The sequence below is a fragment of the Canis aureus genome, chromosome 12 (genome assembly GCF_053574225.1).
Source record: "Canis aureus isolate CA01 chromosome 12, VMU_Caureus_v.1.0, whole genome shotgun sequence".
Taxonomy (NCBI): domain Eukaryota; kingdom Metazoa; phylum Chordata; class Mammalia; order Carnivora; family Canidae; genus Canis; species Canis aureus.
In genome coordinates, this window is record NC_135622.1 from 5,905,829 (window position 1) to 5,929,107 (window position 23,279).

At 38.2% G+C, this 23,279-nt stretch overlaps 1 non-coding gene across 1 annotated transcript; it reads right to left on the reverse strand.

Moving 5' to 3' along the window:
• On the reverse strand, window positions 1–72 carry TRNAE-CUC (transfer RNA glutamic acid (anticodon CUC)). Its single transcript has one exon. It is a non-coding gene; the product is annotated as a tRNA-Glu (tRNA).
• Window positions 73–23,279: the final 23,207 nt, after the last annotated feature.

A 23,279-nucleotide genomic window follows, 5' to 3' on the forward strand; every position in this document is an offset into this window, starting at 1 on the left:
TTCCCTGACCGGGAATCGAACCCGGGCCGCGGCGGTGAGAGCGCCGAATCCTAACCACTAGACCACCAGGGAAGCTGAAGGAAGCTGGTGATAAAAACTATATCATGGTGAATATGTATTTCCATTTAACCCTTCTTGTTCTGTATGTTATTCTATCTGCCTTACTGGGCCTTCCTCAGTCGAAATTGCCTCTTCGCGTTTATTTTTTGAATCTAGAAAACCCGCGAGAGAACCCGGAAGCTTGGCTCCTAGAGCTGAGGGATGATCCTAACACCGTCACAGTCCCCGAGACCAGAGGCAAATAACCACAGGAGAGACAGAGAGAAAAGAAACTCTCGTTTCGTGTAGTTGCAATGATTTCCTGAATTGTGATCAGGAGAAAAGTAAAGATCTTCATCTGGACCTTTGTCCAATTGACCAGGAAATTTTCTTTAAGAAATAGAAAGGTTGTCTTGTGACTAAGCTAGGAAATCCTGATCTTATTGCAGCTTTACTCTTGTCTGTGAACTTAGACCAAATTCTGTTGGCCAAAACAAATATTACAGACAAGTGAAAGTCACTGGGCCTACCTTGGTGGTCAGCCCGACCCGAGCTTACCTCTCCGGTGGGAGACTAAGAGAAGGGCATGGAAAAAAATAAATAAATAAAATAAATTTAAAAATTAAAAAAAAATCAAAAGAGAAGGGCATGGGTTTGGAGCTTTACAATTTTTATATGAAGAGAGTGGGAGGAAAGGAGGAAAAAAGAAATGAGGTGCATGCCTCCACTGAAAGAACTTTTATTATTTTTTTTCTTATTACATATATGTTCTTTTTTTATATATATAAATTTTTTTATTGGTGTTCAATTTGCCAACATATAGAATAACACCCAGTGCTCATCCTGTCAAGTGCCCACCTCAGTGCCCGTCACCCAGTCACCCCCCCCACGCCCCCACCCCCGGCCCTCCTCCCCTTCCACCACCCCTAGTTCGTTTCCCAGAGTTAGGAGTCTCTCATGTTCTGTCTCCCTTTCTGATATTTCCCACTCATTTTTTCTCCTTTCCCCTTTATTCCCTTTCACTATTTTTTATATTCCCCAAATGAATGAGACTTTTAAATCATACCCATCAATGTATGTAAATTATTTTTTTAACTATATGAGAGAGAGAAAAGAAAGCAAATGTAACAAAATACAATGAATCAAGGTGAGGAGTAATTGAGTGTTCATTGTTTTATTCTTTCAAGTGTTCTGTAGGTTTAAATTTTTTTTAAAAAAATTGAGAAAAACAAGAATGAAACAAACAAAAGACTCCTCTCAGGCCTCTTTTTTTTTCTTTTTCTTTCTTTTTTTTTTTTTATTTTTTGTCAGATGACTATAATGTAATTAACTCTTTGCACCTGAGTTAAAACAGAAATTTTTTTAAACAAGTTTTTAAAAGCTATCTCCCTCCACATTAACATCAGAAAATACTTTTGATAATGAATGAAAAGGTGAATTTAAATATTGAATCACCAACGATGTATGCATGTCTGCAGGGCCTGACAGAAGAAATGAGTGATAGGATATGGGGTGTTTGTGGGACTTTTGTTTTGCTTCGCTTTTAAAGTATCAGTGTTAAAATTTGTTAGTGTTTAAGAAAAGCATACAATCTCCACCTTTCCTATGGGTTTAAATGCCAGAATTTAGGGAGAAGAGTAACTAAATGCTAGATATTTATTTTCACAAAAACTAGTAATCCTGTTGTCATATGTCACCATGGAGCCTAACAGAGCTCACTTATTTACTCCAGCTCTCTTCCCACTGAACAGAAACCTATTCCTCAAGGCTGAAAAAAAGTAACTTTCAGAGCAACATTTTGGAATTGTACCTGGGTTGGGTAAGATAGAATTTATTTCTTTATGTCAGAGGAAATCTACCTTCTTATGTTCTGGTCAATAGTCCATTTTTTATCTATTATTCTGTCACTTGCTAGTAATTTTTGGTAACACATGAGAACCCAGGAAAGAAAGTATCAGCTCGAGGTGGTAGCCACCTTTCTCAAAATCAAAATAGCAGGAGAAGCCTCATCATTCAGGACAGGCTTAAGCCTCCTCCTCTTCTGACATCATACATCTAAGGATGGATGAGGGAGGAGGGCGATTCATTCAATTCACTCCATGTTCTATTTTATTTTTTCCTTTTTCCATACATTTACAGATCATGTGCCAGACTAGGTATTGAAGTCACAAAAATATACTTAATGAGCTCATAATCAGGGGGCACTTGGCTAGCTCCGTTGGAAGAGCATGCAACTCTTGATCTTGGGGTTGTGAGTTTGAGTTGAACGTTGGGTATAGAGATTACTTAAATAAATTAATTTTAAAAACATCATAATCAAATGGAAAACCAAAAAAAAAAAAAACTAGTGAATAAAAGAAAATGGATCAAGGGAGATTAAGTAGATGTACTTTTTCCTATTCTTCCTGCTAATACAACTAAAACGTTGGACATTGCATATGAAACAAACATAAGAGACTTGAAAGGCAGAGAAAAGGAGGTAGACAAGGTAGGGGCCTCAGAACCTAAGGAACCACACATTGGTGATTTCCCTGAGTGTTCTTTTTGTCTCATGTATCCCAGATATGGTGCTGAAGAAGCCAGCAACTTGGAAATGCCAGTGGGGACAGCCAAAGGAAAAAAACAAAACCAAACCAAACCAACAAAAGCTTGTTCTTTCTAGCCAAAGGACCAGGAAAGAGGCAGCCTAGCAAAACAGAAAACTTCTAGATAATAACTACTCAACTCCAGTCAAACACCACAGAAAGAGTGTGGCTCACTCCTACACACACTAGTAAAGGTTGAATGAAATGCCTAGACTTCTTTCACCAGGCCTTTTAGGAAGTGCACCTTCCTTTCTCTGCTGGATTGCTTCCAGAGAAAACAAAGTAAAGAGTCAGCACTTTCTCCAGCACCCAGTGATAACAAGGCCAACTTCTTTCCCCACTGTCCCTCGAGGCCATATGGGGAGGAGTAGGAAGGCCTTCCTACTTCTCCCAGCAGGTTAGTGTCAGTGGAAGCCTAATGGGCAGCTGAAAAACTCCTGCCCTCCTCTAAGCTGTAATGAGAAGCCCTGCCTGCAGGTGTCAGTGGAGGCTGAGTGGGGGAACCAAGAAGCCCACACCTACCTAGCTGTAGCAAAACACTCACCCCTACTTCTCTGCCAGAGTAGTATCAGAGAAAGCCAACTAAAACAGAAGGTTTAAATAAGATCCAGAGTTTGAAATGTCCAGGTTTTATTAAAATAGCACTCCTCATACCAATGAGAAAGATCTTCAACTGAATGAAAACAAATCACACCTAAGATGATAGATGTTAGAATTCTCTGACAAAGATTTTAAACGGTCGTCATAAAAATGTTTCAATCAGCAATTACAAACATGCTTGAAACAAATAAAGAAATACAAAGCCCCAGGAGAGAAATTAAATTTCAGGAAAGACACAGAAGATATAAAGAAGAACTAAATGGAAACTTTAGAACTAAAGAATGCAATAACCAAACCAAACCAAACCAAACCATCTCAGTAGATGGCTTCAACAGCAGAGTGAAGGGGGCAATGGAAGGAATCAGTGAACTAGAAGATAGAACAATAAAAATTAACATGGAAAACAATAAAATGGGAAAATAAAAGAGCAGAGTCTCAGGGACTTGTGGGATTATAACAACAGATTTATTGTACGTCAGATTTCCAGAAGGAGAAGAAAAAAAGAACAGGACTGGAAAAAAGTTGTAAAAGAAATAATGGCTGAAAACTCCCCAAATTTGGCAGGGGGATAAAACCTAGGCATTCAAGAAGCGGAGCAAACTCCAAAAATGATAAACCCAAACAAATTCATGCCAGGACACATCAGAGTCAAACTACTGAAAGTTAAAAACAAAGAAAAATTCTTGAAAGCAATGAAAAATAATACCTTACTTGTAGGAAGAAACAATGACAGCAGATTTCTCATCAGAAACCACAGAGGCCAGAGAAAGTGGTACAAAATTGTTCAAGCACTGAAAGAGAAGACTGTCAACCCAGATTCCTATATCCAATGAAAATATCCTTTAAGAGTAAAGGGAGGGTGCCTGGGTGGCTCAGTTGGTTAAACATCTGCTTTGGCTCTGGTCATGATCCCAGGGCCCTGGGATCAAGCCCTGCATCAGGATCCCTTACTCAGTAGGGAGTCTGCTTCTCCCTCTCTCTCTGCCTCCCCCTCCCACTTGTGCTTTTCCTCTCTCTCTCAAATAAATAAATAAAATCTTTTTTAAAAAGAGTAAAGGGAATATAATTCAATAACAAAAAGACAACCCAATTTTCAAATGAGCAAATGAATAGAGATCTCCAAAGAAGATCTTCATAACAAACAGCAAGCACATGAAAAGATGCTCAATGTCATTGATCCTTAGGGAAATGCAAGTCAATACCACAATAAGATACCATTCACACGTTTGGGGTGGCTACAATTATGGAAAATAACAAGTATTAGTGAGGATGAGGAGAAATTGGTACCTGTATACATTGCTGGTGGGAATGTAAAATGTTTCAACTGCTGTGGAAAACAGTTTGGTAGTTCCTCAAAAAATTAAACATAGTATATGATCCAGTAATTCCACTCCTAGGTACACTATACCCCCCAAAGAACTGAAAACAGATACTCAAAAGAAATCCTATACATGCGCATTCATAGCAGCATGCTATTCATGGTAGCCAAAGTAGAAACAACCCAAATATCAATCAATAAATGCATTGTTAAACAACTATAGTAGGTAGATACAATGGCACATTGTTTGAACAATAAGAAGGAATGAGGTACTGATATTGGCTGCAGTATGGATGAACTTTGAAAACATTATGCTAAAAGAAAGAAGTCAGACACAAAAGATCACATATTATATGACTCCATTTATAGGAAATGCTGAGAATATGCAAATCCATAGAGACAGAGAGCAGACTAGTCATTGCCAGATGTTGGGGAATGACTGAGTAATGGATACAGAGTTTCCTATGGATACAGAGTTTCCTTTTGGGGCGATAAAACACTCTGGAACTTGATAGTGGTGACTGCTGCTCAACATTTTGAATGTATTATATGCCACTGAATTTTACACTTTAAAATGTTAAAATTGTGAACTTTATGTTATGTGTATGTTACCACAATAACAACAACAACAGTGAAGGAGAAATCCTAGCAAGAGTTTTTTTGTGGATATGGACAAAATTATCCTAAAAGTTCAGTGAAAAGGCAAAAGGACTAGAATGGCTAAAACAGTTTGAAAAAGAAGAATTAAGTGGGAAGAATAGGCATACCCATTTTCAAGACTACAGTAGTCAAGATGATGTGGTATTGGCAGAAGGATAAATATATAGATCAATGAAACAGAATAAAAAACTCAGCAATAGGCCCACACAAATATGTCCAACTGATTTTTTTTACAAAGGTGCAGAAGCAATTAAATGAAGAAAGAATAGCTTCTTCAATATACATTGCTGAAGAAATTGTACATCAAGAGTCAAAAAAAAAAAAAACAAGACAAAACCTCTCAACTTCAGTTTCATAGCTTTTTAAAAAACTAACTCATACTAGATAACTAACTTAAATGTGAAGTGTAAGTGTAAAACTTTCAAAAGAAAAAGATAGCTCTTCATAAGCAAAGACTAGTCAAAGATTTGACACCAGAAGCATGATCCATACAAAGAAAAACTAATAAATAACACTTTATCAAAATTAAACATATTTGCTTTGCAAAAGACCCTGTTATGAGAATGAGAAGACAAGCAGTGATTGGGAGAAAATATTTGCAAACCACATATACAACAGAGGACTATTACCATTACCTAGAATATATAAAGAACTCTCAAACTCAACAGTAAAAGAAAAAAAAATCCAATGAGAAAATGGTCAAAAGACATGAAGGGACATTTCACCAAAAAGAATATACAGATAGCAAATAAGCACATAAAAAGATGTTCAACATTATTAGCCATTAGGAAAATATAAATTGAAATCACAATTAGATATCACTACATACCTATCAGAATGGCTAAAATTAAAAAGAAATGACATCCAACAAACATCAAATGGTGAGAATGGAGAGAAACTGGATCACTCATCCATTGCTTCTGAGCATGTAAAATGGCACTGCCACCCTGGAAAACAGTTTGGCAGTTTATTAAATGAACAGACAAAAAAATCTCTAAAGATGCAATTTTCATATGACCCAGCATTTGCACTCCTGGACATTTATGCTAAAGAAATAAAAACTAATGTTCACACAAAACCTGTACACACACACACACACACACACACATCCAATCTGTACACAAATGTTTATAGCAGATTTATTAATAATAGCCAAAAACTTGAAACAAGGCAGATGTCATTCAATAGACAAGTGGTACATACTGTGGTACATCAACAGCATGGAATACTACTCAGCAATAAAAGAGAACAAACTACTGATACACACATGACTTGGATGAATCTCCAGAGAATTATGCTGAGAGAAAAAAGCCAATCCTAAAAGATTATACACTATATGATTGTCTATACAACACTTTTAAGATGACAAAATTATAGAAATGGAGAACAGATTAGATTTTACTAATGTTAAGGTAAGGATGGAGATGGGAGGGAAGAAGGTATGGCGATATGAGGGATCTTTGTGATGGAGATGACCTATATCATGACTGCATCCATGTTAATATCTTGATTGTAATATTGTACTATAGTTTCCCAGAGGGTTACCATTGGGGGAAACTGGGTAAAGGGTACATGGGATCTCTGTATTATTTCTTATAATTGCATATAGAGCTACAATTATCTCAAAAGGAAAAGTTTATGTTTAATGAGTATAGTTTTGCAAGATAGAGTTCTGGAGATTTAGTTGCACAATATGAATGTACTTAACACTACTGAACTGTATATTTAAAAATGGTTAAGGGATGCCTGGGTGGCTCAGTGGTTGAGCGTCTGCCTTCAGCTCAGGGTGTGATCCTGGGGTCCTGGGATTGAGTCCCACATTGGGCTTCCTGCACAGAGCCTGCTTCTCCCTCTGCCTATGTCTCTGCCTCTCTCTCTCCCTGTGTCTCTCATGAATAAATAAAATCTTTTTTAAAAAATAAAAAATACAAATGGTTAAGATAGTAAATTTTATTTTATGTGTATTTTACCACAATTAAAAATTTTATAGAGAAACAAAAAAGGTTTAATTGAAGAGCAGAAGGATTTTACACACAAAAACTAGAATTGAATGGGACAAAGTACAGTTAATTCCACCAGAGGGAGTGAAGAAACTCTGAAAACACTGTTACCCACTGGGAGCAAAGGCAGCAGTAGAATTCAGAGCTCCTCTCCAAATTGTTTGAGATTCTCTTTTGCTTGGGCTTAAAGATCCCTATGAGCTCCTAACCCCTTCCTGAAATCAGATTTTCCCACATAATGCCAGATGGCAACAATCTCAACTCCTACTGTCCACAGAAATGCCTGTCTGCATGGACTTTTCTGTCTTCATCATCCTTTTAGACTAGAGGTTCTCAACTTTGCCCCACATGAAATCACACAGGGAGTACTAACAACAAAAAAATCCTGGTGGTTGGGTTCCACCCCTAGGAATTCTTCTTTAATTGGTCTGAGGTATAATCTGAGCATCAGAATTTTGTAAACCTCCCCAGATGAATATAGCATGCAACCCAAGTTAAAAGGTGCTGCTTCAGGCACCAAATAGTACATTTTTCCATTAAGCACTATATTACATTTATCTTGCGTTAGATTGTTATTTTTCATTTGTGTATATTTGTCTCCATGGCAAGGCTGTAATAAGGCCTTAATCCTACCAAATATTTCTAGGAAATTTGAGGTGCTTGATCGATGCTTGAAGAATTCTCAACCAGCTGAGAATATTCCTTGGCTTGGCACCAGGATCCAGGTTAATTTTGGCTAATTAATACAGTCCAAATCTAAGATGGAACAAAGGAAGGAGATAAAAAACTAACAGTTGGAGGGAATAACAGACATTATTCCTGATAGAGCAGTGGCCAAAGTCCAGGCCTAAATAACTGAGAAATCTTTGCCTGATTAGCAATAAATGTCTGGGAACAACAACAAAAAAACCCACAGGGTATCAATCATCAACCTTAATTACTATTTGTTTCTCATGATAAATTCTCCTACCAGTTTGATTTGTTTTATCCACAACATCATGATAAGTATGTCAAGAGTTCTTCACAAGACAGAGGAGCCTATGTATGCTGGAGTCCAGGAATCAACCAGAAACACCCAAAGGCCTTCTGAGGGAACAGTCTAGGTGGATATCACCACTGTATAACTAAAAATCCAAGCTCCCCTTATACTATCTCCTGGGTTCTGATAATTTTCAATAATCTATGTCCAGGAGACCTAAAATGCCTGACATACAGAGGAGATAGCCTGCTGTGTAATTTACCAGTATAAATGTCCCGAGTGCCCACTCAGATTCCAAGTTCTCCTCAAATGAGGGGACAAGGGAAGAGCCGTAATTATAAAGACTTGGCACCAAATAAGATACTTAGAAACATATAATCTGTTGGTTTTTCAATCCACTTAAGCAATAGAACTCTTTTTTCTTAATGAAAGCATACCCCAAATCCCAGAATCTAAAACAACTTAAAACAGAGCTGCTCTGTTTGGACTGGGGTGTAGGAAACCCCTACAAGTCTAGGAGTGTGGGTTTGAAATCCAAATTCTACGGGTAAAGGGGGTAGAAGGTAGAGCTGAGGTTTAAGTTTGTGTGGTCCTGTCCTTGGGAGGCTCTGTAGAGAAGCTAAGTATGTGAATTAAAAGGAATCAACGAGGGCCTTCTCAGTTGGTTGATGCTTGCCTTCAGGTTGGGTCATGATCCCAGAGTCCTGGGGTCCAGCCCTACATCCAACTCCCTGCTCAGTGGGGAGTCTGCTTTTCCCTCTGCCCCTCCCTCTGCTCCTTCTCTCTCTCAAATAAATAAATAAAATCTTAAAAAAAAAATAAAAGGAATCAACCATCTCTCTTATAGGAGAGTAGTGGGAAGGTCATGTCCTTGAGCTCCACACACACACACACAAAAACAAACAAAAACAAAAACAAAGAAACCCCTCAAAAATCCTAATCTAACTAGTTTCAACCTGTCCCAAGGTTGTAATTTTCAGATAGTAAGTCTAGAATTTCCTGGTCAGCCCTAGTGAGGTAATACGCCTGATAGATCCCTCCCTCCTCCACAGAAAGATGTGGTCCTCCACTCTTTCCTTGTCCCTATTGTCCTGTGCCTTTAAATTCTCCCATTTTAAACAGTTCTTTGGAGCTACTTTCTATCTTTCTGTCTGCTGGAGGGATGCTGCTTGACTCATGAATTGGTGAATAAAGAAGCCACTTTGATCTTTAAAAAAAAAAAAAACAAAAACAAAAACAAAACCCTCAAAACCAAAAACGACTGTTTCTAAAGCGAGGATGGTCCATAAGGTAAAAACATCTCTACTGAGCCAGTTTAGGTCATGGTAATGTGAAACCACTTGGGATTGAGAATATCTAGGTTTCCTCAACCAGAGTGGTATCACCTTTGGGGTGGGGTGGGGCTTTGGAAATATGCAGGGATACTTTAAAATTTTACATTGACTGGACATAAAAATGGCACTTAGCAGGAGAGGAGAGACAAAAATGCTAACTGGCCTGCACTGGGCTGTTCAGTTCCACAAAACAAAGAATTGTCCCGCCCACAATGTCAATAGAACCCCCCCCTGAGAAACACTGAAGATGAGGAAGCCTAAAAGATTTGGGTTATTTTACACTCTAGATCCCCTTGACACTTTTTCACAGAGGATAATACACTCCTAAAATTTGTATGGAACCACAAAAGACCCCCAAGTAGCCAAAGGAATCTTGAAAAAGGAAAGCAAAACCGGAAGCATCACAATTCCAGACTTCAAGTTATAGTACAAAACTATAGTCAATCAAGACAGTATGGTACTGGCACAGAAACAGACACATAAATCAGTGGAACAGAATAGAGAACCCAGAAATAGACCCACAATTCTATGGTCAACTAATCTTTGACAAAGCAGGAAAGAATATCCAATGGAAAAAAAAGACAGTCTCTTCAACAAATACTGCTGGGAAAGCTGGACAACAACATACAAAAGAATGAAACTGGACCACTTTCTTACACCATACACAAAAATAAATTCAAAATGGATTAAAGACCTAAATGTGAGGCAAGAAACCATCAAAATCCTAGAGGAGAACACAGGAGGAGAACACACGAAGTAATCTCTTTGACCTTAGCTGTAGTAACTTCTTACTAGACACCTCTCTGGAGGCAAGACAAACAACAGCAAAAATGAACTGTTGGGACTTTATCAAGATATAAAGCTTCTGCACAGCAAAAGAATCAACAAACTAGAAGGCAACCTATGGAATGAGAGAGGATATTTGCAAAAGACTTATCAGATAAAAGGTTAGTATCCAAAGTCTATAAAGAATTTATCAAATTCTTAAAAAAAAATTTTTTTTCCCTTTTAAAAATTTACAAACCCTTGTGTCGAGGGCTGACTTTCAATAGATTGCAGTGAGGGAGCTGCTCATAGGAAACCCCGACGCAGAAGCAGGTTGTCCAGGAATGGTTTAGCACCAGGTTCCCCACCAACATGCCTTGTGTGGTGGGGGGGCCCTTTCAAGTGACGCCCCGTTTCCCAGGAGGAGTGGCTCTCTGCACCGGACCCCAGTCCCAAAGGGCAGCAGGGCACCCCACGCCAAGCAGAGCACGCATGGCAGCCCTCTGATAAGTGAGAACTTATCAAATTCAACACCCTGCAAAAACCCCAAATAATCCAGTTAAGAAATAGGCAGAAGACATGAATAGACATTTTCTCAAAGAAGACATCCAGATGGCCAACAGACATATGAAAAAATGCTCAGCATCACTTATCATCAGGGAAATAGAAATCAAAACCATGATGAGATACCACCTTACACCTGTCAGAACGGCTAAAATTAACAGATTTAACTGCACAACAGATGTCAGTGAGGAAACAAAGAAAGGGGAACCCTCTTGCAAACTGGTGCAGCCACTCTGGAAAACAGAATGAAGTTCTTCAAGAAGTTAAAAATAGAGCTACCCTATAGCCCAGCAATTGCAATACTAGCTGTTTGCCCAAAGGACACAAAAACACTAATTCAAAGGGGCACATGCACCCTGATGCTTATAGCAGCCTTGTCAACAACAGCCAAATTATAGGGACACCTGGGTGGTTCAGTGGTTGAGTGTCTACCTTCAGCTCAGGGCGTGATCCTGAAGTCCCAGTATCAAGTCCTGCATTGGGTTCCCTGCAGGGAGCCTGCTTCTCCCTCTGCCTATGTCTCTGCCTCTCTCTGTGTGTCTCTTATGAATAAATAAATAAAATCTTTAAAAACAAACAAAAAACCCAGCCAGATTATAGAAAGAACTCAAATGTCCATTGACTGATGAATGGATAAAGAAGATGTAATAATGGAATATTACTAAGCCATCAAAAAGAATGAAATCTTGCGATCTGCAATGATGTGACTGGATTAGAAGGTATTATGCTAAACCAAATAAGTCAGCCAGAGAAAGACAAATACCATATGGTTTCACTCATATGTGGAGTTTTAAGAAATAAAACATTAACATAGGAGAAGGGGGAAAAAAGAGAGAGGGGGCAATCCATAAGAGACTCCTAACTATAGAGAAAAACCTGAAAGTTGCTAGAGGGGAGGTGGGCAGAGAATGGGCTAAAAAGGGAGGGAAAAGATCCCTATGACACATCTTATTATGTTCCATCACAACTGAACCTTAATCTCTCTCTCTTATTACTTTCACTGCCTCTGTTCTACCCTTAATAGTTACTCACATTCACCTTCTCAATCAGGAAAATAATCCTTTTTTCAGATGTTAGAAGACCTGCAGCTCTCAGGAGGCCAGGGGCCACTGGTAGCTGGCTGACAAACATAATCAGGGCCATTGTAAAAAAATAATGTTTTTAATAGTGTGCCTAATTATTCACCAGAAGGTAGGGAAACTAAAACATAAAAACATTTTACAGCAACATGACACAATTGAGTTCTTATCCAAATAGTTAACAGAGGGCTTTCCCTTCTACAACACCTCAAGACAGAAATTAAGATAAATCAAATAAACAAAACTAAATCTGTAAGGGCATATACTGTAATGGATACTCTTTAGCAACCCAAATATTTTTCAGAACTACTTGATGTCCAGAATAGAATTACTTCAAAGCCATTGTGAAACATCCTTGGAGCAGGAAGAGCAGAATCTTCCTATGGTTCTATTGTTGCTTTGAGGTGGGTATTGACAGTCTTACTCAGTATCTATCTACCTCACTCTCACCACTATCCATAGTAAAGCTCCTTGGTAGTCTGGGGGCCAGGATTCAGTGCTTTCACAGTGAAGGAGTCATGTCTCTTCCAGCCCTCTAGCAGGAGGTATATGTACACCCGCCCCCCACCAAGAAATTGTAGTTAAAATGTCAAGGCACATATTTGAGAATTTTTTCTTTTGAGAACAGGGCTAATATCTCTCATTCAATTTTCAGAAGGAGTTTGTGATCACCCAAAGTGAGAACCATAGATTTATTTTTTTTCCTTTAAGATTTTATTTATTCATTCATAGAGACAGAGAGAGAGAGAGAGAGAGAGAGAGAAAGGCAGAGACACAGGCAGAGGGAGGAGCAGACTCCATGCAGAGAGCCTGACCTGGGACTGGATTCAGGGTCTCCAGGGTCACGCCCTGGGCTGCAGGCGGCGCTAAACCGCTGCGCCACCGGGGCTGCCTGAGAACCATAGATTTATAAAAACTCTCCATCCCAAATAATCTCACACTGCCAATGCCCTAATAAGTTCAACCAAAGGAAACCTGTCTTTTTACTGCATCAGCAGTCTTGGATTTTACAAGCATTTTATTTTTGGAACTCTCTTAAAGAAAAAAAAAAAAAAGATTTTATTTATTTATTCTTGAGAGACACAGAGAAAAGAGACATAAGCAGGCTCCCTGCAGGAAGCCTGCTGTGGGACTCCATCCCAGGACCCCGGATCAGAACCTGAGCCAAAGGCAGATGTTTAGCCACTGAAGCACCCAGGCATCCCTGGAATTCTCTTCTTAATGCAGGGAAATGCAAGCACTGCTTTCTTCACCTTTCCAGGAAATGATAAAAACACCAAACATATAGGTAAAGGTGGTACAAAGTAAATAGTATGTCTTTATGTACTAGTTTCAAGTGAGCAAAATGGTAAAATTCCAAGCTATGAAAAATGAACAGGTTTTTATTTAACTTACATTTAAATCTAGACTTCCAAAAATATTTGGTTTGCTTTTACCTTAACTTTAATTTATCCAAAAGAGTTTTATAGAGACTTACAAAAAGGTAAGCAACACCTCACATGTAACCAAAACAAATATAACACGTGACAACCAACATAAAAATAGAAAATTCAAGGGACGCCTGGGTGGCTCAGTGGTTGAGTGTCTGCCCTGCATAGACCTGCTTCTCCCTCTGCCTGTGTCTCTGCCTCTCTCTCATGAATAAATAAATAAATAATCTTTTAAAACAGAAAATTCAAAAGCTATAGAAAAGACAAAATATATAACAAAAAGCCAAGCTTATATAAATACTGTAACCGAGTATTATATTTTCCTCTGAATTTTGAAACAGTGAGGAAGAAAATGAGTTGTAGAATTCTCATCACCTCTTCAAAGGAAACGTCAAGCTGCCAAAAAAGGCAAATTTTTCTTAAATATTTTCTAAATATTTGAATTTAGAATTTAGAATTTATTTCTAATATATTTGAAATATATTAGAATTCTTTTTTTTATTTTATTTATTTATTCATGAGAGACACAGAGAGAGGCAGAGACAGAAGCAGGCTCCATGCAGGGAGCTTGATGTGGGACTCAATCCTGGGACTCCAAGATCATGCTCTGGGCCAAAGGCAGGCACCAAACCACTGAGCAACCCAGGTGCCCCATATATTAGAATTCTTTTGAACTCCTTAGGTATATAAAAGCTGGATGCCAGCCTGTCTCTTTCTCATCCTCAGTGATAGGCTCATTCTCCTAGCCAGCACTCTAATTTGAAGATCTAGGGACTGTTTTCTCTGGTGTACTATCTCTCACATCCTCTCTAAATTTGTATCTTTTGGGGATGCCTGGGTGGCTCAGGGCTGAGCGTCTACCTTTGGCTCAGGGTGTGATCCCGGGGTTTTGGGATCAAGTCCCACCACATCAGGCTCCCTGCATGCAGCCTGCTTCTTGCTCTGCCTGTGTCTCTGTGTCTCTCATGAATAAATAAATTTTTAAAAATCTTTAAAAATAAATCCGTATCTTTTGTTTTTTTCTTTTCTTCATCTACATTGATCTGCCTGGGAATCTATAGAAGATGCTATAATGCAAAAGTATTGACTTCTGGGGCTGATAAATTTAGGTTTGAATTAGATAACCTTGTTAAAGATTTTATTTATTTATTCATGAGAGACATAGAGAGAGAGAGAGAGGCAAAAATACAGGCAGAGGGAGAAGCAGGCTCCATGCAAGGAGCTGGATGCGGGACTCGATTCTGGGTCTCCAGAATCACGCCCTGGACTGAAGGCGGTGCCAAACCGCTGACCCACCCGGGCTGCCCAAGAAACTATATATTAAACCAGTTTTCTATTTTTTATCCAGACTGACATTTAACAATACTTTCGTTGTTAATAGCATTTTAAAGTGTATACAGAGCTATTTACACGTGTGCATTATTAGGCAATTGCATAAACATTTGATTCTCACTAAATAGGCAGGCAGAACTTTTGCAGGAGAGAATATTGTGATTCAGAGAGTTCAAGTGACTTGCCTCAAGGTCCTACAGGTAAGACAAAATTCACCTGACTTAGCGCTGAAAGATCTCTCTAATAGTCTATCTCTGCTTCTTAAACAAAGAAAATTCATCTCCTTTGTAAAGATTTCTCTGATTTCTACAAACAGATTTAATTGCCACCTTCTTTGTATCCCTACAGTATGTTGGACATACTTCTAAATATCATTAATATTTATCATTTATCTTATAATTATCTGTTTATCTGTCTGTTTCTTCCCACCTAAATCATGCTTCCCAAAGGTAGGAACCATGTTTGTCTTATGGCCTGGCATAACTTAGGTGCTTTAAAAATTCTAAACAAGAGTCAAAATCAATCAGTAGGGTTATTTTAGCCTGATAAGCTAATGTGTCGATATAGAGCCCATCCCATTGCTCATCCTGATTCTTGTCTGTTCTCCAACACCGATGGTGGTGTGTTCCCCTGAAGCTGTAGGGCTTGACTGTGGGAGGTGCAGGGCTATCTCCTCCATATAGAGAAAATACCACAGCAGAACATTTTCTGTTGTAGATGCCATAGTTTTCGCAAAGGGCCTGTCAATTCTTGGCTGGGGTAAGGTGGGGTGAGAGGGAAGGATGAAGAAGCTGATTGGTTTTTTTAAATTCTTACAACTCGTTTCTCAGAGGTAGGAGTTGAAGAAAAATGCTATATCAAAGACCGATTACATGAAGATGTGGTATATGCATGCAATATAATGTTACTCAGCCATTAAAACAAAAAAGATATATTGCCCTCAGTGACAACATGGACTGACAGGGTATTATGCTAAGTGAAATAAGTCTGGCAGGGAAAGATAAATACCATATGATTCCACTTATATGTGGAATCTAAAAAAAAAAAAAAACAAAGAAATGAACAAACAAACAAACGAATGAATGAACAGACCCATAAATACAAAGAACAAAATGATAGTTACCAGAGGGGAGGGTATGAAGATGGGCAAAATGGATGAAGAGGAATGGGAGGTACAGGCTTCCAGTGATGAGTGAATGAGTCATGGGAATGAAAAGTACAACACAAGGAATATAGTCAACGATATTGTATAGTGTTGCATGGTGACAGATGGTGACTACCCTTGTGGTGAGTATAGTACTAACCTATAAACTTGTTGAATCACTACATTGTATACCTGAAACTAATGTAACATTGTGTCATATATATATATACATATATATATAGTTTTATATGTATACTTATATGCAGTTATATGTAGTTACATATATAGTTATATATATACATGTGTATATATATAATTGATGTGTATATATATGTATGTATACATATATAATTGATTCTTTGAACCAAGAGCAGAAAATGATTCCAAAATCATTAGCCCTGTAGTGAAGGCAGAGTCCCGTTATCCTGCCTGATTCCCCTTTCACTTTCTCAAAGCCCACTCTCCATTCACATACAAGTTTTATCTCAGGAAACATATGTACCTTATTTCTTCCTATTGGGAAGGATGATGAATAATTGGTTTGGGAGTAGGCAGAAAAACTGAGGAAGGTCTTTTATGTTCTATGCGTTGCCTTCTTTCCTTTCCTTTGTGCTGGTGCAGTTTCCTGGCACTGATTTTGGGAACCGTGATTACTGGACCACGGAAATTACCTGTTTCCTTGAGAAGAAGCATGGGAAAGAATTTGCCATCAAGCATACAAGGTGGGTGAAGTGGATAGGGAGGTGTTGAGTGGACCTAAGAGGTGGCTGAAGTGGCCACAAGTTAATAAGTTAAGGGGAAAAGCTCAGGACTGGCCAAGGCAGGAATGCCCTCCCTTTCAAAAGTCAAAATAACATAACATAATGTCGTTTAAAGTCACAGAATATTTAGAGCTTACACAAAGAACGTCAGTTCTCATGCCCTCCTACTGAGACATTCAATAGAGTCTCTTCCAATTCTTTTAGCTTTTTTATCTGGCACTTACTTCATATTTCTCTTATTTTATTTCTTAATTCACAAATAGTAAACATAGCTTTTGCTTTTTTGTTATAGTAATTGGAATGTCGGCTTTCACATCATGTTGTAGATCTGCCTTCTCCTTCCTCTGTTCCCTCATCCTCCTGATAGTTATACAATTTGTATATCAATACATAGTGTTTGCATTACTGTCGCCGTGTAAATAATATCCACTGTGGAGCCAAGTAGTGGATTTTTATTGTTTTCTGTCTTGAACAACCCTTTGTTGTGAGGTTATAATGATTTATGTAAATAATGTATTTGTTTAACTGTGCCCCATCTCCAATTTATTCCCGAAATGCTTATTCTGTCAAATGTTTATTAGACTTTTCCCTCAAATGATCAACATATCTAATAATCTAAGAAATCAAATTTCTTCTTCTGGGACACTTGCCCCAGCTCCACTGAGAATTCTTTTTAGTCACCATCGCCATCTGCTGACTGTTGGTGGAATGGAAAGACGGAATTATGAGGTGCAGGGCTGGTATTTTTAAGCCAGAAAATGTCCTTACTATGGTATTTGACCTTTGGAATGACAATCTGGAGGAAGGAATATGTCCCTGTGATAGGACTAGAAAAGAGCATATAAAATCTTGAAATATTCTCTCTCCCTTATCCCGTCATCTTCTTCTTTTCTGTGTTTTTCTAGAAGAACGAGTTTGTTCTAAAATTCCTTGTGATGCTGTGGTCATTCTGAACCTTTGTCTGATCCAACAAAGGAAAAACGAAAGATGGGCTACCTGTTTTTTGTTTTGTTTTGTTTTTTAAAATTACAGCTTCATTGGGTATAGTTGATGTAAGATAAACTACACATATTTAAAGTATATAATTTCAGGGGCTCCTGGGTGGCTCAGTGGTTGAGTGTCTGCCTTTGGCTCAGGGCGTGATCAGGGGGTCCTGGGATCAAGTCCCACATTGGGCTCCCCACCGGGAGCCTGCTTCTCCCTCTGACTATGTCTCTGCCTCTCTCTGTGTCTCTATGAATAAATAAATAAAATATTTTTAAAATGAAGTATATAATTTCATGGGCTTTGACATATGTATACGCATGAAATTGCTGCCACAATCAAGTTAATGAACATGTTGCTCCTAAAATTTCCCCTTGCCTCTTTGTAAACCATCCCTCTCTCCCTTAACCCGTTCCCAAGCAACCACTGGTCTCCTTTCTGTTGGTGTGTATTAGTTTACATTTCCTAACACTTTATAAAAACAGAAACAAGCAATATATACTTTCTGTTGTTGTTTGGCTTATTTGCTTGCATGATTATTTTGAGATTCATCGTGTTATGTGCATTAGTAGTTTATTTCATTTTATTGCTGACTGATATTCTATTGTCTGGATTTGTCACAATTGATATATCCATTCATCTGTTGATGGATATTTGAGTTGTTTCCAATTTTTTTGGTTATTACAGAGAAAACTACAATGAATATTTGTGCATAAGCCTTTGTGCTGACATATGCTATCACTTCCCTTGGGTCACTACTTAGGAGTGGAATGTTTAGATCATATGGTAGGCGTATGCTTAACTTTAATTCAAAGAAACTGCCAGACCATTTTTACAAACTGGTTGTACCATTTTACATTCTCACCAGGATCTTGTGAGAGTTCCACTTCTTGCCAATACTTGATATGGTCAGTCTTTTTAATTTTAGCTATTGTAGTAGTTGTGTAGTGTTTTCTCATTGCAATGAATCCGATTTGCACTTCCCTAATGACTAATGATGTTGAGCATCTTTTCACGTGCTTATTTTGACCTACTCATTTTTAAATACTTCACTGGTATTTAAACAGGGCTGACCTTAATTTTGAGCAAAGGAGATGATATTACATGACAGGTACCATAGAAGAATCTCATTCACCAGTTGGCTATGAAATTCTTAACTGACTTGAAATTCCCACACCTGAGGGATAAAGTTACTCTTTTGAGTTAAGAGAACCAATATAAGGAGCGGTTTCTACAAAAGATGTTTTGAGGAAAAATGAAGGGACAGCCTTGGATGTTTTCTCCCCCATTTTCTTCCATTAGAACAGATTGTTTTCTAGATTAGCCTCGGGTCATTTCTGAAAGTATAGAGAGTGTGCTTTGAGGGTATGGCAGAGTGGCTGTAGTCCTTAGAGGAGATAGAGAGGGAGGAATAGGGGATGAAGAACTGCAAAGGAATTTGAAGTGGCAGGCCAGATAGTACACCCTGCCTGGTAAGCTCTGGGGGAGTTCAGGGGGTGTATGGCCAGGTGGGTGAGACTAAGAGAAGAAGAGGAAGAAAAGTGTGAACACTTGATTAGGTCAGGAAAGGCAGGCCCCAGATAATGGAGTACCAGAAGGGGGAGACTAAGACCAGAAACAGGGGGGCAATGCCGAATATAAAAAGTACCTGCTTCATAGATTTATTCAGAGCAGCGTTTGTTACTTTAGAACATCCTAGATTAGAACAGCTTCTATCCTCAGTCTTCTCTTCTACAAACTAGATTCCTTCAACTTTGGGCTTTTGTGTCCCGTCGTCCCCCCGCCCCCTGCTTTCCCAGCATTCCCTTTGGGCTTCATGTAACAAAAGAAGGATGTTGCTTAATGTGGAGGCAGCCACAGCCACAGCTCACTTCCTTGCCCACCTACCTCCATAACCAGAATCTTCAGTGGCTGTTTCCTTGACAACACAGTGTAGTGATTAAGAGTTAAGGCTCTTGGAGCCCACCTGCCTGAGTTGAACAATTATTGTCAATTAATGAATTAGTGTTCAACCATTTATCAGCTGTAACTGTGAGCAGGTTGCTTAATCTTGCTCTACCTCAATTTCTTTATATGAAAGTAAAGATGAGACTATTAACCTTCCTTAGAGAGTTGTGAAAATTAAATGAATTCATATTTTAAAAATGTTTCAAACATTGCCTGGTAGGTTTCAAGCTCTCAAGTGTTAGCTATTAAGTTAAACTCCTTAGACCACTTTCAAAGTGCCTCTAATTTGGCCTCTTCCCACTTTCCATTCCATTGCTTCCTATCTACTTCAAGTTTTGCTGGTTTCCTCACTGAAGCATGAATCTAGGTACAGCTCTAGGTGGGTTTCTTTGCCCTGGAAGGCCCTTAACAATTCAAATCCTACTCAATCTTCAAAGATCACTTCAAATCCCATCCCTTCTATTGCCTCTTATTATTATTTCTTTAGTTCTCATCAACTATCTTCCCATCTGAATTCATAGCACCACAGAATTTAGGGAATGATTGCACACTCATCACTTCTTCATGTGAATCAGTCTTTTTCCTGAATAGCCTGTAAACATCCTGAGGGGTGGAAGTAATACCTGATTCTGCTGAGCCCTCTTTCAATGGAGTGAATACATTGTCTTTACTCCATTTCAAGCATCTGTAAAGAGATTCAACACAGGCAACAGAAGAGCATGTGAAGAATTCATAGCTTTATTTTTTTTTAAGATTTTATTTATTTATTCATGAGAGACACAGAGAAAGAGGCAGAGACACAGGCAGAGGGAGAAGCAGGCTTCATGCAGGGAGCCTGATGCATGACTTGACCCCAGGACCCCGGAATCACGACCCGAGCCAAAGGCAGACATTTAACTACTGAGCCACACAGGCATCCCTGAATTAAATAACCTTTGACAGATGGTCTCTCTGAGCTTTAGCTTCTATAAAATGCGGTTAATATTTGCCATTCATCATTGTTGTAAGGATTATTAATGCTATCATCAGATCACTCAGCATAGCATGTGGTACCAGTATTGATCAACGATAAACTATTTCTACTATGATGAGTACCCTTGTCCAGGTAGATCCTTTTTAATGTGTCTCATGACAATTCTCTGTACTCATTTCTAAAACCCACACGACATCCTCTTGCTGTGTTTCTCCTGTCATTTAACCTTGTCTGTGCTTTCAAATGTTGCTCACCTCTTAGCCACGGGTGGGATTTTTCACGCTAGTACAAATAATATGTTATCTAGCTGGTTCCACTACCTTTCCTGGTGCAGCTTCTTTACAGCTTTGTAACCCCGAAGGACCATGCAGTAACTTAAAAGTATTGTAGAGGTGACCCCAAAGGGGTAAAGGTGATAGGTCTGTAAATGGGATGGGAAAGATCTAAATGACTTGAACCATGTTCTGAATCATCCTGAGGGGTGCAACAAAGAACTAGTGGCCATCTTCTTGAAGAGTTGGGAAACTTTTCCTGTCAAGGGCCATGGAATTATAGAAAACAGAGCAATTTAAGGCCTTACAAGAAAACAATCATGAAAGAAATGATCTCATTTACTTCAAAAATCAGTCATTGTCAAAACTAGTAAAAATCAGTCCTGGGAACATCTGAGCATCAAAAAGTCCTGTAGCTTTACCTTTAAAATATGTCTCAACACTGCCTACTTCTCACTGTTTCCTGACCACAGTCATAGTCCTGGATGGGGGACTTTGCTTCCAACCCTTCCTTTCTCCAAAATCATATCTACAGAGCAGTGAGAATTCCCCAGTTTTAAAATTTAGATTGTGAATTATTATTGTGATTTAATGTACATGTTTTCTTTTCTTTTTTTCTCCTTTCTTGTCTTCTTTTGGATTGATCAAGTTTTTGTTTTGTTTTGTTATCTTAATTCCCTTTTCCTCCTTTATGTTTTCTATTATTTTGGTGCCTACCCTTACAACACAGACTTAAATATTAATTAAAGCATAAAATCAGTTTTGACACATTCTTCCCAAACAATATGAAAAGCTCAAACAGCTTTAATTACAAGTCCCATTCTGTTTTATGTGTTATTATTGTGTTTACTGCCAAGGCAGTCATTTTTAAACATACAGTATTCAGTATTTAGATTCAATCACATATGTATTTCTTTGTTTACCATTCCTTCTCTCACCTTAATCCATCCTTCTTTGCTCAAAATCATTCTTGCTAGTAAATCTTTTTAATGGTTCTTTTGATGTGGATTTATTGGTGCTCTTGTTTTGTTTGAAATGTTTTTCTTATTTTTAATTCTGGAATAATACTTAAGCTGAGTATAGAAGTCAAGGTTGATAATTATTATCTCTCAGCTTATCAGACTCTCCACAACTGAGTTTGGAATAAAATACAGACTAGACCCTCTGCAACCACAAAAATGAGGAATCATCCCCTCTTCTGACTAACATGAGTAATTGCTGCTTTTTTGTCGTTGTTTTAACCAGTTTCAGTTCCAATCCCTGTTCAGTTCTTTTGCCTCCCAAGTATATACCCAATCATTGAAATAACTCTGCTTCTTGGCAATATTCACTCCAAAATTGGCCCTTACTATGCTAAACTCTAGTTCAGAAGTATCCAAAAGAGGCCCAAATTCTAGAAGAGAGAACTATAAATGTAGATTTTCTAATTATGCCATTCCTTTTTCAGTTATCTGCTAGAAAACTTCTATAAAGAGAAATTTCCCCCTCATCTTGAATTCCCACAGTAAGAATAGGATAAACGTTTGATTCTTTCCAATTACTAGCAGTTTTCAAAATAATGAGTTGATCCCCTAGCATTCTTCAGTAAGGAGTTTGTGTTTTTAAGTATTGTTGGAAACTCATAGATTTAAACATATTTGATACAAATACGATAGTTGAACATATCAAATATGCAAATAGTATCCTTTTGACACTCAAATTGTCTCATCTTTGGCCAGTGCAAACTATTCAGTTGTTTCTGAGTCCTTCTGATGCAATCCTAATAGTTTTTGAAGGTTTCCTTGCTTAGCTTGGACAATTCCTCACTCATACCTGAAATGAGCCATTTCTCTAATGAGTTCCTTTCAGTGGGAAATGGTGTTTAGAAAGCTCAATTTGGATGTAGGCATGGCCATTGGGTTATCATTTCTAGGCCTTATCAGCATAAGCTAGGAAATGTTTTAGGATAAAATATGCCTCAAGCTCACAGTTTTATTTCCAATTTAAATCAGAATTACAGAGTTTTTACTTAATTTCATCAATGATAAATCTGCATCTCCTTATTCTACACCAAAAATCCTGGTTCACAAAGATGCTAGCATTAATCCTTGTTTGTTTATTTTACAATGGTAATTGCACAATAACACCCATGATAGTTGCACAATACCAATACCAATACTACCACCCACAATAGTTGCACAATAACAATACCAATACTACCACCAACAATATGACTACTTGAAAATATTTTTGCATTTCTTTTTGTCCCTAGAGTAAATCCCACTTGGGATGTCATAGTCAAATTACCGTGTTTTAAAGTCACTTGAATAGTTTGGTTGGCATTTCATATTTTTGCAATAAAATCCTTGTGCTATGGACTCATGTGGTTGAGAGAAATCTAAATTTTTCAGAAATATATGCATAATAAGAGTACTGTGCAGACTGCTAGATTCTGAATTAAATGCAAACCAATTAAGCAAATGCCTTAGTGACACTATTTGGAATCAGGCTTTGTGTTCACTTCACTTGGCAAA